The sequence below is a fragment of the Plectropomus leopardus genome, chromosome 6 (assembly GCF_008729295.1).
Source record: "Plectropomus leopardus isolate mb chromosome 6, YSFRI_Pleo_2.0, whole genome shotgun sequence".
NCBI lineage: Eukaryota > Metazoa > Chordata > Actinopteri > Perciformes > Serranidae > Plectropomus > Plectropomus leopardus.
The window spans coordinates 102,890-118,947 of record NC_056468.1 but is presented as its reverse complement, the minus strand read 5'-3'; the positions used below and the strand labels follow the sequence as shown (position 1 = coordinate 118,947).

General features: G+C 39.4%; 1 protein-coding gene across 1 annotated transcript in view; it reads left to right on the top strand.

Annotated features, from left to right (window-relative positions):
• Positions 1-1,115: 1,115 nt before the first annotated feature.
• The window catches only part of LOC121944261 (tenascin-like), a 110,036-nt gene continuing 95,093 nt past the window's right edge, over positions 1,116-16,058 (top strand). Inside the window, exon 1 of the mRNA XM_042488001.1 lies at positions 1,116-1,172. The gene's annotated coding sequence lies outside the window, so the exon portion shown is untranslated. The remainder of the gene's footprint in view (positions 1,173-16,058) is intronic.

Below are 16,058 nucleotides of genomic sequence, written 5' to 3'. Positions count from 1 at the left end.
AGTTCCTCGCTCTTCCTGCTCAGTTGCTCTGTAAATTTTCCTTAATCACTCCCAAGCCAGGACTCCATGCTAAAAAGGTTTGTGCTCTCTCTGAGAGTATTCTCAGAATTTTTGTGAATATGACCCCTGGAGTATAAGGCGCATGACAAAAGTGTCATGGTTTTACAGACAGACATGAGACATGCTGATAGTGCATATACATCTTTTAAATAAACTATGATTTACGTCCAGTCAGCACCCTAGCTAACTAGCATGTAGTAGTCACAATATTGTCGAGTTTCTAGAACCTTGAATAGAATAGTTGGTAAAGACCCCATAATTTCACTGAATTCATAGCAACACTTTCTGTTTTATTTTTTGTTTGTTTGTTTGTTTTTTACAGAACAACCAAAACTACCAGCATTGAGCAACTCATCATTTTTCAGCACTGGTCCAATACATCATTTACTGTACATTCAGTGTTTGTCTGTATCACCTACTCTCTACTCTCACAAATTAAGTTTGTGCAGTCCCTGTCTACTCCCTGCTTTCAAGTTCTTAATGCTATGTTAATACAAGCCCTGCGTTCACTTATATCTTGCTTTCCATTGGCTTGCCTGCTGCAATTTGCTGCTAATGGTCCAACCCCCCACCCCTCAATGCCACCCCCTCCACACACCATCACCCCACTGATTCCTTTGCTACACTCTTTCTCTTGGTCGCTCTCTCTCTCTCTCTCCTTCCAGCCTTGAGGCGTCCTGTTACAGCTCCCTCGCTTTCAGTCACAATGCTGTGGAGAGGGTGAATGGTTGGGGGCATTTAAGAGAGCAGTAGGTGGGAGTGGAGTCTGACCGCAGAGGGTCTGCTGTTTGAGAGAAAGGGAACTCACTCTTTCTCCCTCTGTATCTCAGCTGCTCTCAGACTCTCTCTCTCTCTTTCTCGCTCGCTCTCTCTCTCTCGCTCTCTCTCGCTGGCTGCACAACATCAGCCAGCTCTCTAGGTAGACTCGAGTAAACACTCCAGTAGAACAGAGAGAAGAGGGAAGGTGACAGAGCTGTCAGCACTCACACTGAGACACTGAGAGATACACGCTGGTGAGAACATTTGTCAGGGCTGGCTGACAAGGCGCTCTTCAACACTGCTTCTGCTTAGGTTTTCTAATCAGTGGAGAAGCTGTGAGCATTGGGTGGGAGGTAAGTCACCGTCATTACCTGCATGGAGCCTTTGTGTTTGAATGGAAGCAGCATGAATGGGCTAATTGCTTTCATTAAGATAATTGACAAAATGAATCAGTTATTATATTATATTATTATTCTCTCGCTGGCTGCACAACATCAGCCAGCTCTCTAGGTAGACTCGAGTAAACACTCCAGTAGAACAGAGAGAAGAGGGAAGGTTATTGAAATGCAATGTAGGGCTACAACCAGTAGACCAGTAGATTTTTTAAGCAATTGTTTAATCTACAAAATGTAAATGCATAGTGAAAAAAATGCTAATTACAAGTTCCAAGAGTAATATCTTATCTATATATATATATATATGTATATATATATATATATATATATATATATATATAAAGAGAGAGAGAGAGAGAGACATAGATACATAAAGTTTAAATTTACATAACGATGAGAAAAACCTTCCCATTTGAAAAACTAAAACCACCACGGTGTACTGGATGTGTATATTATATTTTTTCACATCCAGTAAAGAATGTGGGTTATGTTAACAATAATTTTTTTTCATTATATTTAAATATTTTCATTCATCAAAGCAGCTTCTGTAATTGATCTTCATGTTTTACAAGTGAGGACTTCAGAGACTAGCTTCATTTTGCTCTTTATTGAATGCACCTGGATGCTCATTACATATTTCTGTAAAAGTTCTTCCTCTGGCTATTTCCTATTTATTAGCAGAGCAGTTAAAAAGAGTGATGTTTTCAGAGATAGAAGTCTCTGATGATCAACTGAATTATCCTGCCAGCATTTGGGCTGATGCTGATAGTATAGCAGAGGAGAGACGGGTATGGTTAGTGTGTGTGCGTGTGTGTGTGTGCGTGGGTGTGTGTGTGTGTGTGTGTGTGTGTGTGTGTGTGTGTGTGTGCGCTTCTTGCTGGAGTAGCTCCAGCTGTATACTTTATGGCAGCAGACAGTAGGCTTGTGTAACCCAGGAGACAGACAGCTGCTCTGTATTAGATGCTGCTGGTTGGTTCCTCTTCCAGATCTTTAGCATACACATGCACTGGCATATGCGCGCGCACACACACACAGACACACAGTGGCTGTTCTTCTCCATGTGCCTTCCAGTCTCCTAGCTTCGGGTCAGCTTAATTTGTTTTGAACAGACTATATGAAGTAGAGGATGTAAAACAAAAGTAAATGAGGTGGATAACTGATATGGATGTTTGACAGCAGATATATCTTTTTCTAGATTACTGCCAAGTGCTTGCAATGTTTGCTGTTAAGGTTAATGGTAAAATATAATTGAATAGAAGCATATATAAACATGAGTCATAAGTTATTATACAGAATCAGCAAACTGGCTCGTGATTATCAGATACACAGTATGTAGTTCATATATACATGTATTAAGTTTTTTGACATCAGCTATCATTAGATAATGGACACACCAGACCAAGTGAGGCTGTAGCAGCCTCTGAGTGTTCATGTCACATCATCTCACCTTGGAGCTTAAAAACCATTACATGTCCACTGAAAGCTAATGCAATTCTTTGGGTCTTTAAGGATGCAGTTCTTTAAGGAGGCGCAAGGCAGGATTCATTGCAGGTTTCACGGATTTGCACTGTATACCTCTTAAGCTGGTTGCAAAAAATTGTATCCTCATGGTGCCTGAATGGGAAACCCTGTGTATGTCTTAGCAAGAGAGTTAGAGGAAGGGAGAGGGGTAAATATGTGAGCCAGAGAGGAGAGACAAGTGGGTGTATACAGGGATATCAGGTGGGCTGTGATGTAGGAGACCAGGGCAGCCTCTGGAGGATGGTAATTGTGTTGTATACTCAATGAAGGAGACCTGACTGAGTTTCAGTCACTGTGTCTTCAGGTTTACAGGTTCACAGGTTCTGTCTATCCATCTTAAATATCTCTTGGAAGATTTTTGTCTAATTTTGACCCATTGTACAACTATTTCTCCTGTCTTCTCTCTGTTTGTCAGTGGCAGTGCAGCCTTGGTGCATAAATGTTTCATGATGCTTTGGCCATGCATATGAGTAGCCACTGACAGCGACACTCGACATAACGATGAGTGGGAAATGGGCCTTTGTTTGGACAGCTGTTAGCTCCTAATGCTCATTGCCGCACAAAGCTCACTGAGAGGGTGTCGCCCTTTAACCCCACTTAGCTTCTTCACTGGCAAACAGTAATCGCTGGTATTCAAGATGACCCATGCTGCTAAAGAGAGATGCAGAGATGTTTTGGTTTGACTGAAAAAATGTCTTTTTAAATAATGGCTGATGCAGATTGTCACCATCACCTCCTCTCCTGCCTTTCCCTTTGTCTCCCTTCTTCAGCTTTGTCACTGGTTTCTGGTACAATGTCTCTAGATATTGTTGTGTTCATTGAAATAAAACCAAATTTCACATCATTTATGAATATATCTTTGGATAATTTCAGCTGTGCTGTGCTGTGCTGCTCAGTTTAAACGACCACCTTTGGTCTATATAATTCTCAATTCCTTGAATCGAGTAAACCAAAAGAAATAAAAGTGAAGATCTAAAGTTGAGAGAGAGGAGGCAAACAGTAAAAAATAAGTTGCTTCCTGAAGTACAGATATTAGATTTTATTTTACAGAGATTCATGGTTCGCAGACAATGAATCCTACTGACGTTTTGTCTAGCACCACCAGCAGCTCCAAGTTTTGATTTGTCTAACATTTTGGTTTGTAACCAAATACCTGCAAAACTGACACTCATGTCATGCTAAGCTTTAGTTGTAGCAAAGGATGGCATTTTCTTAAACCTGACATATACTTAATATCTGAATGAAGGCTGGTGTGCCTTTTCCTCTTTACTGGATATGATCAAAGTCCCCTAAAGGGACCAATGACTGTATTGTCCCCACAAAAGTCAGATCAGTTGTCACCTCAGAACAAAGACACCCCCCAAAGAAATCTAGTGTTTTAAAGCATCCCACATGGTTTTCAATGTACCTCTGATACTAATGTGTGACAGGAATGCGGAATGCCTTTGTATTGACATGTCCTCTATTGGAGGCATCCAATAGAGGAACACATGTGGTAGATACTTTCCTCTGACACTTTGCCTCCATCAGTGACCCTGCACATTGGAATGCATAAGCCATAATGTTTTTGGAACACGATGGGGGCCCTTTTGAGAGGGGCAGACAATTTCAATTGATGAAAATACTTTTAAAAAAAAACTACAAAAAAAAAACAAAAAAACAAACAAACAAACAAACAAACAAACAAAAAAAAAATTTAAAAAAAGCTACCCCAATGAAGACGCGATCCCGGGAAACAGGGTCATTAGGCTCATACAAGTGTCTGAATGGAAGGCACTCCCAATTTGGACACGCAACACGATTCAGGCTTTCATCACAGACAAGGACAAACAGATGTCCGGGTATCACAGCCAACATGCTCACTTCCATTTATAGTTGAGAGAAAAAACCTTTCCATCCTGTCTGAATGAAAGTAACCAATAGATGCAGTCTTTGAAAGGCCTTCCATTGTCCTCTTACATGTTTACTCAGCATTCTCTATAATAGGACCTATATCATATTCAATGTCATAAAATATGTTGGTTGATATTATCTTTAAGTCTGTAGGATAGCTGATTCATGCTGCCTGATAAATTTACGCACTCATCTATGTTAGGTCTGCTGTTGGTGCCACTTAAATAAATACATTTGTGAACATCTGGACATTTCATGTCCAGATGTTCACAAGAATTAACAGCCATGCCAGCCAAACACTCTCTTGAGATTGAAATTGCAGGGAGATTGTGTTCTCACCCTGCAGCCAATTACCTGAGAGGGAAGGTGTTAGTTACATGGTAACCTTAGACGAGTCCCAGAAGTCAACATCAATACCTCAGTGTAGCATGACAACAAAGGCAGGTAAAAGCCTGATTTTTATACTAATTGCAGTGCAGTGTGAAAGCTGAGAGAGGAAGTAGGTAGAACGGACGGCTACACAATTATGTGTCTGGAGAAAACAGCAGGTGGATGTGCTGTAAAGGCTGCACATGAGACTGCCAAGTCTCCACACCACACAGAGGTTAGGCTAATAAACAGTAGGTCACCAGCACCCAGCATTTTAAAAAGCTCATGAACAATGACTAGCTTCCAACCGCTCCATCTGGACTCAGTAAGAACAGCAGCGCAAGACGGAGGCGCCACAGGGGGAGAGCTATAAAGAATATTGATAGGAGCCGTGAGTCAAAACCAACAACACAATAAAAATTGAATTGAGATTTGACTGTCTGCTATGATTGACTCTTGTTCGCTTAACATTTGTCTTCTCCATAGCATAGTGTCAAAGAAGAAATTGTTTTTTTTTATTATCAGTCAGACATGTTAGCTCTGGCTTCAAATCCCTCCGGATATTCTATGACTGTGATAGGGCTCAGCCATGGCAGAGCATTTTCTCTGAGTATCCAGATAAGTGTTTCTGACGGTATCTTAGATCCAGCCTCCCTGACCGCCTTATCAGCCAAGAACACACCAACCCCCACCACTCCACTGCTATCTGTGTCATCAGATCCAATGGGGTCACAGCAGAGAGCCAATGAGCACAGCCTTGGCTTGATGAAACCAGCCTTCTTTTGATCCATAAAAAAGAGCATATTTCCCATTTCATATGTTTTTGCAAGCAATTATTATTTTTTTACCAGCCGGGAAATAATAGAGTGATGATAGAGTGATGGAGTGAAAATATTGATATGCTTTATTGATTTCATGTTCGATGGTGTGAGAGTGGACGGAAAGATATTATTCTTTAAAGGCAAGGATCCTTTGTAAATGTTGAATATAATTTTAGTTATTACACTCATGAATACAACCATGTAGCTATCTTATAGTGCCATCTGCATCCCAATGAAAACAATCCTTTAAATATACTGAGGCATCCCAAATAATCTATTGTGCTTTATACATTCCTACAACTTAAAAGAATCACCTGATGTGACCAAAGCAGTTAATCACAATGGATATGGTCACATTTGTTACACATTCCAGCACAGCTCTGAAATTTCTTTTACATCAGGTTCATTCACCTAATGCTTAAACAAATAACAATAACAAAAGAAAAATACACACCACAGGGATATTATTGTAGATAAATTCATGCTCAATAGAAAAAAGTCATGTTACTCTGAAAATACTACCTACATTTGTTCAAACATCAGAAACAACAGAGCTTACCACAATTATCAGTGTCTGATAATTAAACCACCTACAAAAGACCTTTTAGCCTCTTAGTGTTTGAAGAACAATCTGTAAACATACCATTTAGATAGGTTATGTGATTAGGGCTGCAACTAAATAAATGATTGAAATGAAAATGAAATGAGTACATGAAAGTGTGACCTAGAATATATCAGAAGGTAGTAAATAATGCCACAAACTGACATTGAAATTCCATGTTTGTTCTGACCAATATTTCAAAACAAAAAGATATTCAGTTTGTTGTTGCAGATTAATTTTCCTGGGACAGACTGATCAGTGAATGGACTCATCAGTTAGTGGGTCTGCTTTTGCTTATGGTGCTTAGCAGGTAGTGTTCAGTGGGTTTATCAGAGCTTTGCCTTCCACTGTCTGCTGCAGCTGGAGATGGTGCGGTGAGAACACCAGTGCATCATCTAAACAGAAAGAGACTAAAATGCTCAGTAGAGCTGAGATTATTGGCTTCATTACTACAGGTGACACCTTTCACATTACACGTAGTCATGTAATCTATTGTTGTTGTGAAAAAAAAAGAGAAAAAAACATTGATTATAGCAGTTTTAATGGTCAAACATCAAATATAGCCTCAATGAAGTCTGCAGGTTACCGTTTCACTGCAAAGTCCCAGCACTGCAGGGTGCTGGGACTGACCCAAAACAGTCAAATCAAAACTGCAGTCAGGTCTTTCACAATGGGTTTGTCACTACAACCTTTTGATTTATTATGGAGGTAAAAAAATATTGACTAGTGCAGCTCTAAAGTTACAGTCAAAGACAAAAAAAAAACTTGATGTGATGGAGAATTTGTAAAAATGAAGCTCCACACTTTAATCATATCATCCAATTAATGGATGATGCTTGTTCCATGAAGTAAGAAATGATAAATTGTATTTATAATGGCCATTCATGTCTGTCTGTGAAGTGTGCACTGACCTGCTGCACTTAATTTGCCTTTAAAATATGCATACCTCAGACAAGACAGAAGCTGGAGGCCTGCCACATTTGAACCAAGTACTGCACTCAGCCTCATCTTACCTGCTCAGTCATTTCCCTCACATGAAATGAGTCAAAACCAATTGTCTCTTGTTTTCTAACACTGCATCTCTTAGCCATTAAACGAGCTGTTTCCATCTTTATTGTGCCTTTTGGGTTTTGTGTAGGACAACAGTGATAGCTGCATCTGTCATCAAAGGAAGAGAGAGAAAGACAGTGTATTTCCTCCAGAGCAGGAGGTGATAAAATTTGAAAACCCTTTTCTGAGAAGCTGCAACAATGGTTCCATTGATCTGTGCATTGAGCAGTCAACCCAAGCTGTACCACTTCTTGGAAATTCATTTCTGTGTTTGATGATTATAACTCAGTCATAGTGCTGTCCTCAGCAACTCACTCTGGCTATGACCTTGGTGGAGATACAGGATCAAAATCAATATTCACCTGCTGCTCTGGACATATGTGGGAGGTTTCTTTCACCCTGCAGGAAAGATGGTAATAAGTCTGTTTATCAGCACTTTCTAGTTGTAGTGGATTTGTGGCTATTTTATTGACCAGGCACTGAGTATCATGATAGGAGCCAATTTTTAGTCCTTTTCCCTTGTTACAGCTTGACAGTATCTTAAGGTGAAAAGAGCCCCAGACAATAACCCTTCATTCAGTCCTTACTCCAGCGACCCAGATTTGGTTACTGTACCACAGAAAGCAAGCTGAGTTTTTGTCATGGGTGACCTACAAAACTAGGCAAGCTTGATAAATTCTTCAAAAATGAATAGAAAACATGTGCATCCTATAAGATCTGTTTAGCATTCAGTCGTGGGACTTGTGTTGTAGTGATAGTCATTGAATATTTACAGCTTCTACACACCAAGGGGGGCACGCTGCTTCATTATTCACTTTGTTTGTTGTCAAGTTATCAGGCGGCTTCTGCACTGTCTGTTCACACTCACTGCTGCCACTATCCAATAATAGTTCAAAAATTTCAGAGAAACAGCAGACAGCAGCTGCTTGTCCCGTAATGGTTTTCTTTTTGATTTATCTCGGACCTGCCTTATGGTCGTCTCCACAAAGGTGAGCTAACAGTAACAACTGTGTATATCAGCATGAGGCCCTGGCTGAGTTTGAAAGAAACTTATGATGTCTGCAAGTCTTCCTAGACAGAAAGTCTGCTCATCAGTCTCTCAACCAACTGAAAGTAAAGCTTGTGTCTGACAGGGGAGAGGATAACACTGCTAAAGTAATCATCTACCAGGGATTTATTTATTTCCCTGAACCACTGTTGTTCAGATGCAACTAAGATAAAATGACAGACCACCGTAGTAAGACAGATGTTGTAGGTTGTACTCTTATTTTGATCTCCTCGGTCAACATTCTTGTGAAATAAATACCCTCTGTTCATTTACCCAAGGTTAAGCTTCTAGAGCTGCACAACACAGAAAGTTAAAAAGGGGCATGTTAGAGAGCATTTGTTCTTGTAAGGACGGTGGGAGTTATGCTGCTTCAGCTGGTTAGAAGTGTAATGTGTTTTACATTGCTTTAATGGGAAAACCAGGGTTGCATGAGAAGACTTACGTGGAGAGTGGATTGTCAATTCTGCACTTTCTGAATGTGTCTATACACAAAAGAGCATCAACTTTAATTTGTTGTATGGTTTGTGCATACCAGTGACATGCAGGTTGTGCACAGAACGTACATAGATCTGTTCATGTCAACACTGTCAATGATACTGGCCCTCATGAAGGCCACAAGGTGAAACACATTGGTCTAAGAATTAAGTTTGTGTATTATACAGGTGGAGTTCTGAGACTGTCATCACCACACAAATTATGTGACATGACAAGTTAACCATTTCTTCCGTTAATGTGAAGCCACCTCACAAGGGTGTAAAATGCTACTTTGTGTTTGAGGCTTTTTTTGGCACATGCATGCAGCTGTTTCTTTTATAGCTGAACAGATTTTTCTTTTAGTAGTTCTCATGTGATCCATTTTGAACCTGCCTCCTGACAGGAGCTGGATCAACTTGTTTGATGCTTAGATCTGCTTATTGAGTTGTGAGATTTGTAAACTCATACATGTTGTTTACGTGTATCTATAGAACCAGAACTTACCTGTACTAACTATGTAACCACGGAAACTCAGGTGGTGGAGGTCAGGTGGGTAGGGATGGTTGTGCATGTGTGGCAAGGTAAGTGGCTAGAGCTGTTACTTTATTGTACTATCAACAACACCACCCAAGGGAATTTCAGTCCCAGGAAAATCTTAAAAAATGTAACAACCTCAAGACTCCAAAAGGAAGGTCACAACAGATTTGGAAATCTCTTTGAGACATAGACCTTGTGTCCTAAGCCTCTTCAAACTGTTGCTGAAGCAAGTGTAGGCTGCAGCGTCAAACCAATAAAATTTTTTAAAAAAGTAAAAGAAAATCCTGACAGCTGAGGAAGTCGACGCGATATAAAGGTCTCTCGACTTTTTATAAAGGAGGTTTCTGCTGTGAGGTTGCAGCAGAAAAGCATCTTGGACTTTTTTACAAGGATGAACGATGTGATTATCACCAAGCTCCACATTAAACCCTGATCATATGCTCTGGCAGTGGACGTGGACAATGGGAGGCAACACGAAGACTTTGATATCAACACCTCAAAGCAACAAGTGGCTGCTTTCCCTACAGTCGAAGGGGATTAAGATTGACTGCAATATCATGGAGGCATGCAACCCTCTGCCCAGGAGGGAAACCAGCGATAAACCAGCTATCATAATGAGGTTTGTCAATAGAAAGCACAAGACCGCACTACTGAAGCAAGGAAGAAGAGTTGAAGGAACAAACATCTTCATCAATGAGCATCTCACAAAACACAATGCTGACATTGCCAGGAAAGCACGATACTTAAAGAAACAGAAGAAAATCCAAAACACATGGACTACAAACTGTTAAATCTTCATTAAATTAAATGGTTCACCTGGGGAGGCCAAGGAACTTGTCGTCAGGAGTATCTAGGAGCTGGATAAATTTCAATGATCAACATGATGTGGGCTGTCAGGTAACATACAGCTACACGCAACCATGACAATCACTGACAGCACTCAAGTAACGACATCTGGAACAATTACCAAATAATTCACAGGATGAATGATCATTACCTAATAGAATTTAAAACATTTGAATGCACTGATCGCAACTCATAGGATTTGGATGATGATGTAGACCCTGACAGTATTTTTTTCTCCTCCATCAATGACAACTGCAGATATTACACTGATGATTAGTACAATGGGAACATTAATACAAATGGCAAGTTATCAATTCTCCACTTTAACAGCTGGAGCATGTATGCAAACGTCACTAATATTAAGGAAGATATATGCCAGTTTACACAGCCATTTAACATAATTGCCATATCTGAAACCTGGATCAGCAGTGACAAGGGGGTGTTGCATTGTATGTTGACAAAACGTTAAAATTTCCAAGGGTAGATGACATGCCAGGCGTTGTTCACAACATGTTCTTGAATGCATAAGTTTGGAAGTCTGCAAAGAGAAAAAGAAAAAAATTATCATTAGCTGTATATACTGGGATACAGTGTATGAAGAAACTGATATGGATGAAGCATTTGTAAAGATATTTAAATCCTTATATGACAAACATTGTCCTATAACACAGTACTGAAGAAACATAAAATATACTGAATACCCTTGGATTTCAAAAGGACTACAAAATGCCTGCAAAAAGAAAAATGCATTATATAAGAGATAAAAAATGGTTTTAGACAAGTAAGTTACCCTATGTACTTTATAGATAAGGATAGAAAAATATATAATCTGTTAATAATATTAATCTGTGGTTGACAGATTAATGTTTTTGTAAACGTGGGACCTGAACTAGCCGGGAAAATCTCTGATCCAGTGCCATCTATAGGAAAGAATATATTGATAGGAAGAAACATCAGTTCAGTGTTTCTTACAGCTGTAAATGAGATGGAAAATATTTATATTGTTAATAAATGTAAAAACAAAATGTCCACCAATTGTGATGACATTGATATGACAGTAGTGGAAAATGGTCATTGAAGGGATCTATAAAACACTGTCATACATCCACAAACTATCATTCCAAATCAGCAAATTTCCACACAAAATGAAAATAGCAAAAAACAGACCGCTGTATAAAACTCGGAATGAATACCACTTCACAAATTACAGGCCTGTATCTTCACTCCCACAACTCTCTTAAATTCTAGAAAAACTCTTAAATGAAGGAATAGACACATTTTTGGATAAACACAATTTGCTTGTAGACAGTCAATATTGTTTAAGAGCAAACAGATCAACAACGCTGGCAATAATTGATTCATTCGAAGAAATTACAAATGCAATAGGTAATAAAAGGTTTGCTGTTGGGGTATTCATCAATCTTAAAAAAGCATTTGACACTATCAATCATGACATCCTAATGGATAAATTAGAACAGTATGGCATAAGGGGAACAGTCTTAAATTGGTTTAGAAGTTATTTAAGTGAAAGGCAACAGTTTGTGAAGCTGGGGAACTACATCTTATCATGTTTGAGCATTACTTGTTGTGTCCCCCAGGGGTCAGTGCTGGGACCTAAACGCTTTATTTTGTATATAAATGATTTATGTAACATGTCTACTGTTTTGAAGTTAATTTTATTTGCTGATGGTACCAGTTGAGGAGGTCAACACTGAACTAAGCAAATTAAAAAACTGGTTTGATAATAATAAGTTGTCATTGAATTTAAGCAAGACAAAAATTATGTTGAATTATGTGGTAATTGTGGGGGTGATTCACATGTGCAGGTTCAGGCAGGTTCAGGTAGATTGGATTATTTTTGAAAGGGTTCACGAAATTAAATTTCTTGGTGTCACAATAGATGATAAGATTAACTAGAAATCACACATAAAACATGTACAGAACAAATTATCTCAGAGAAGCATCTCAGTATTAAATACAGCAAAACATTTACTAGATTATAAATCACTACACATTCTTTACTGTGCACCCATTTACCATATTTAAAATACTGTGTAGCATAATGAGATAACAATTACAAAAATTCGCTGCATCCACTGATCATTCTACAGAAAAAAAGCAATAAGAATCATTCATAAGGCTGGATATCTAGATCACACTAAGACATTATTTATAAAGTCAAAAATAATAAAATTCATGGATATTGAGGAACTACAAACCGCACAAATAATATTTAAGGCCAAAAATAATTAATTACCAACTACTATTCAAACGTTTTTCTGTGATCAAGATGGGGGTTATATTCTTAAGGGAAATTTAACTTTAAAATTCAAAAGGGTGCGCACAACAAAGAAAAGCTTTTGTATTTCAATTTATGGTCTTAAATTATGGAATACATTAAAACAGAGAAAAAGCAACGCTCAAACATGAAACAATTTTAAAAAATGTATTAAGATATGATTTTTGTAGATACATGGCCAAAACAGGGGGTTGACAGTCACCAGTTTACAGGGATTATGGTATGGTGTTGCACTGGTTTGAAGTACTAATTATTATTATCATTTTTTTCTCTATCTTTTGCACTTTTTTTTCTTTCTCTAAATAACAATGTAAATATGTTGCACATAGAATATTGCATAGAAATTTCTTTTTTGTATAAAATGAAAGCATTTTATTTTTCAATAACTGATGGAGAAGGGGTGGGATTTAATATGTTTTTATTTACTCCCACTCCTTTACGGATATGTTTATGTTTATACATTATATCCTTATTGTGTTTCATTCTATTTAAAAAAAAAACAAAAACATATACGAAATAAATAAAGTTTGAATCAAATTTCAATCAAATCAGGTGTGGAAGGAAACCAAGAGGCAACCCCAGAGGCTGGAAAATGAAGCCAATGCAGAAGTGCCAGAAACTGCAGTTTATACATTGACCACTTGAGGCAGCCTCCAAAAAAGACACCATGTTGAAATTCCCAACTTTACAGCAGAAACATTTGGTCTCTTAAGGTAATTTCAACATTCATGACAACAGTATGTAGAATTACTTTTTATATAACTCACTCGTTACATTTTATTAAGGCCCAAAGTTACACATATTTAAGGTAGGGGCTGCTTGAGTTACAGGCTGTCTGCAATGTCTCGCCTCAGTCTGTGAGTCCAACACATTCTCATCCAAAGTTGTCACATGTTGCTGCTTTGCAGTGGACTCCCACATCTTTACATTAGGCTCTAGGTATCCCTCTGTGTCTGCTATTGACATTCCGAGATGCCGCTACTGTCATGTCAACACAAGCAAATGGTGGGATGGAAGGTTAGGTTTAGGCAAAAAAGGCACATGGTATGGTGTAGAAAAAAAACATCACATTTACACGGGAAGTAAACATCGGACTACCATGTGAAAGTCTGGGGTTTGTTGAATCCAACCACCACCCCTCCTGTCTGTTCTATTGGGACCTTTGGGTTCCTGATATTATGGCGTTGACACGACTGGTTCCATCTGGCCACGTTCTCAACTGACCAACTGACTGACCGTCACATCTGGCTTCAAAAAACTAAGATGGTGACCGCCAAACCAGTGGGTGATGGCAAGGTAGTTACTACCGGCAGTTGCTTGCCCGCTATTAACAGCAGAACAGAGACCAAGAAGGAGAAACGCTTGGCTGGAGGCCAAATCGATGCTGCGTGAAATTAGCAAAAGAGAATGAGCCAGCCTACGAAGTTGTGTTTAGCAAGAGCTTGAAGCAGAAAATACCGCCTCGAATCTGCTGCTTGCAGATGAGCCAACTATGCTGCAACAAATGCCAATTTAAAGCCAATGACACATGCAATGAATATGCAGGACAGGAAAACTGTAAGAATGCATATGTTGTAATCTCTGGGAACCTAAATGTAAGGCGACATGGCAACTGAACCAGACACACCAAACTATGGACTATACCACGGACAAAGAAGGCAGACAGGAAGTGCACATCTGAGCAGCCACAGAGAAGCTCTTTGTGTGTATGCTGTTACATCTACAAAGCATCTCACTTTAATATTTCTTTTATCCATGACTATATTTCCATGAATTTAACTTAATGTTTTACATGCTGAACTTGACAAAACCTCAACCACAGAAGAGACAGCTCAGGATACACTCCTACGGCTGAATTTGAAATGATGAATGATACATTTCTTTAATTTATGTTGATGAATTTTGGTTGTTATACATATTTAGTGACTCTGGTTGTTATAATGACCACAATGCATTGTTCTCCACAGGGTTGGGGTCAGGTTAGGGTCACTTGAATCCCCAAACAACAACATCATAAAATCAATTTAACATTCCTGACAGCGAGAGAGCTAATTACTCTTGAAATGGATGCCACCTAGATGTTTGAAGCATTTCCAGCTCTCCACTGAGTGAGGTAAAAAACTCCAAGTGTTCCCTTAATTCACAGCAGGGTCATTTAGATCAGTTGCACCGAATGTGTTTGTGCCAGTGTGTTTCCCCTGGAAAAAAAGTTGCTTCACATTTGACTACAAGGAAGGCAGCAAGCTTTGTTTTTGTTTGAGAAGCTAACTATCCAGCAAAACCATGTCAGAGGATAACAAAGCATCAGCAGTCAGATTGTATTAAGACTGTGTGTACAGTGCCAGCAACCAGCTGCATTAGCATAGTACCAGGAGCACAGGATGCCCATGAGGGAAGTCCAAACAGAGGGATCAGCTCTGTGTTTCTCAGGGTCACACTCACATTCTCTTATTGTGATTGTTCTTCTCCACTTTAAAGAGTAGTACATGGCAGCTAAAAGAAGAAAGGTCCAAAAAGTTTTTTGTTTTTTTGGTTTTTTTTTAGAGTCTGTTGAAGTCTCTTCTCTCTATCCATTTCTGAATAAAGCCAAGTTTTGCCAGAGCCACAGATTCTCAAACAAAGCGTGCTTTGGTCTCTCAGGGTTGCCTCGCTCAGAGGTCCATGTGGAGAGCAGCCACCCCTCACAGTGAGAAAGCCAACCATCCGCCCAGAACTAAAACCTTAGCAGCAACTCAAAGCAATTTTCTGGCTATTTTGTTGATCTAATCCTTAGTTTGTGATGCTTGAGCACAGCGGTGTGACTGTATTTGTGTGCATGTGGACGTGCATGTGAAATAGTGTGTTAGAGTAAGACAGAGGGTGGGGGGACTCCTGAGAGCCCAGATCCTTAGCACTTCCATCAGCAAGCCACATTTGCACTTTTATAGTCTACCTGTCATGGAGGCACTCATCGTGTGTGTGTGTGTGTGTGTGTGTGTGTGTGCGTGTGTAATGGGGGGGCGGACTTGCCTCTGCCAGCTTGCCTTCTCTCTATCAGCGTATCAGCGCCTCCTTCTGGAATGTATTACCTGCTGACTGTCAGCCTCCCTCTTCATGCTCACATTAACATGGCTAGCTGAACAGGCTGTGTTTTTACGGCATCCACATCAGCGCGACTACATCAGGTGTGGCAGGGAAAATGAAACCCCTTCATACATATTCCATCACAGGGTTGGAATGTGCTGCGTATGCACATACAAACATTTTCCTGTTGGCTCCTCTCATCTGCTATTAACCTTTAGAGCAGCCAAGACACACACTGGTTTTATTAGAATCAGGAAATTATTGGTGTCAGCATCTCTGACAAGGTGGGCTAAAAAGAGTGTTATATAAACTCAGGCTGAGC